At 46.2% G+C, this 2,691-nt stretch overlaps 1 protein-coding gene across 1 annotated transcript in view; it reads left to right on the top strand.

Moving 5' to 3' along the window:
• The window catches only part of LOC109922314 (tubulin polyglutamylase TTLL5-like), a 343,698-nt gene that overhangs the window by 293,158 nt on the left and 47,849 nt on the right, over positions 1-2,691 (top strand). The gene's annotated exons all lie outside the window — the stretch shown is intronic.

The following is a 2,691-nucleotide window of genomic DNA, read 5'->3' as shown; positions in this document are numbered from 1 at the left end:
TCAGTGCTGAGGGAGTGCCGCACTGTCGGAGGGTCAGTGCTGAGGGACTGCTGCACTGTGGAGGATAGGCCTTGAGGGAGTGCAGCACTGTTGGTGGATCAACAGTATTGAGGCCGTGCTGCATTGTCAGAGGATCGTTACTGAGTGAGTGCTGCATAGTCAGAGGGTCAGTACCGAGGCAACACCCTCACTTTTCGAGAGTCAGTGCAAGACCACAAGACCACATGAAGTAGGAACAGAAGTAGGCCATTCGGTTTCTCGAGCCTGTTCCACCATTCAATAGGTTCACGGCTAATCCTAAACTTCTCACATCCATTTTACTGTATTTTTCCAGCAACCTTTGATTCCCCGACTGATCAAGAATCTATCTATTTCCGCCTTAAATATATACAAGGACTCTGTCCCCATCGCTCTCTGTGGCAAGGAGTTCCAAAGACTCTCAACCCTCAGAGAGAAGGAATTCCTCTTTATCTCATTCTTACACTGGCATCCCTTTATTCTGAGACTATGCCCTATGGTCCTAGACTGTCCCATGAGGGGGAACATCTTCTCAACAGTTACCCTGCAAGCCCATTAAGAATCCAAAATGTTTCAATGAGATCACCTCTCATTAACTTTATTGAGTTTTTTGAAGAAGTGATAAAGAAGATTGATGAAGGCAGAGCGGTAGATGTTGCTTGTGTGGACTTCAACAATGTGTTTGACAAGGTTCCACGTAGTAGACTGCTTAGCACGGTTGGATCACATGGAATCCAAGGGGAGCTAGCCAATTGTGTTAAAAATTGGCTTAAAGGTAGGAGCTAGAGGGGGTGGTGGAGGGTTGTTTGTCAGACCAGGGACCTGTGACCTTTGGTCGACTGCTTTTCGTCATTTATATAAATATTTTAATATAGGAGTTATAGTTCGTAAGTTTGCAGATGACACCAAAATTGCTGGTGTCGTGGATCACAAAGAAGGTTATCTCAGAGTACAACAGATTTTGATCAGATGGGCCAATGGGCTGAGGAGCAGCAGGTTGAGTTTAATTTACATAAATGTGAGGTGTTGCATTTTGGTAAGGCAAATCAAAGCAGGACTTATACTCTTAATTGTAAGGCCCTAGGCAGTGTTGCCAAACAACGAGACCAAGGGGTGCAGGTTCATATTTCCTTGAAAGTGGAGTCACAGGTAGATAGGGCAGTGAAGATGGCATTTGGTATACTGGCCTTCATTGGTCAGAACATGGGGTGTCGGAGTTCAGAGGTCATGTTGCAGCAGTACAGGACATTGGTTAGGTAACTTTTGGAATATTGTGTTCTATTGTGATCTCCCTGTGATAAGAAAGATGTTGTTAAGCTTGAAAAGGTTCAGAAAAGATTTACAAGAATGTTGCCAGGGTTGGAGGGTTTGAGCTACAGGGAGAGGCTGAAGAGGCTGGGGCGTTTTTCTTTGGAGCGTCGGAGTGAAGGGTGACATTACAGATGTTTATAAAATCATGAGAGGCAAGGATAGGCTGAATAACCAAAGTATTTTTCGCAGTGTGGGGAGTTCAAAACGAGAGGACATAGGTTTAAGGTGGGAGGGGAAAGGTTTAAAAGGGACCTTCCTGAACACAGATGGTGGTGTGTGTATGGAACGAGCTGCCAGAGGAAGTGGTGAAGGCTGGTCCAATTACATTTAAACAGCATCTGGATGGGTACATGATTAGGAAAGGTTTAGAGGGATATGGGCCAAATGCTGGCAAATGGGACTAGGTCAGATTAGGATGTCTAGGCAGTGCGGACGAGTTGAACCAAAGGTTCTATTTCTGTGCTGTGTGACTCTATGACTCTATGACATCTACTGGTTCTCCTCTATTTGCTCTGGTTGAGACTTCCTCAAAAATGGGGCGGCATGGTGGCTCAGTGGTTAGCTCTGCTGTCTCATAGTGCCAGGGACCCAGGTTCAATTCCAGCCTCAGGTGACTGTCTGTGTGGAGTTTGCACATTCTCCCTGTGTCTGCATGGGTTTCCTCCCACAGTCCAAAGATGTGCAGGTTAGGTGGATTGGCCTTTCTAAATTGCCCATAGTGCCCAGGGGTGTTTAGGTTAGGTGGATTAGACTTGGGAAATGGGTCTGAGTGGGATACTGTTCGGAGGGGCAGTGTGGACTTGTTGGGCCGAATGGCTTGTTTCCACACTGTAGGGATTCTATGATTCTAAGAAAACTCTAATACATTACTCAGACACAATTTCCCTTTCATGAAGCAATGTTGATTATGATTTTCAAATGCAATGCTATTACTTCCTTAATGATAGATTCCACTATTTTTCCAACAATAGTTGTTAATTGGCTAATTGTGCTATAGTTTCCTGCCTCCCTCCCCCTCTTTGAATAGGAGTGTTACATTAGCAGTTTTCCTGAGGTTCTGTACTGTGGGAAATTCAGGACTGAAGGATGAAGATAAAATGTTAAATCACACCATCATCTGCCATTTGACCTGCATAAGAGCAGTGGGATGCTGTACCCCAGTGAGAGTCAGCACCTTCAGGAAGGAGGGGGACCCTGTATCCCAGTGAGAGTCAGCACTTTTAGGAGAGGAGGGGGACCCTGTACCCCAGTGAGAGTCAGCACCTTCAGGAGAGGAGAGGGACCCTGTACCCCAGGGAGACTCACCACCTTCAGGAGAGGAGGGGGACCCTGTACCCCAGTGAGAGTCAGCACCTTCAGGAG

Source organism: Rhincodon typus, chromosome 8 (genome assembly GCF_021869965.1).
Source record: "Rhincodon typus isolate 14 chromosome 8, sRhiTyp1.1, whole genome shotgun sequence".
Classification (NCBI taxonomy): Eukaryota; Metazoa; Chordata; class Chondrichthyes; order Orectolobiformes; family Rhincodontidae; genus Rhincodon; species Rhincodon typus.
The sequence above is the reverse complement of the archived record's forward strand: the minus strand, read 5'-3'. Positions and strand labels throughout refer to the sequence as shown.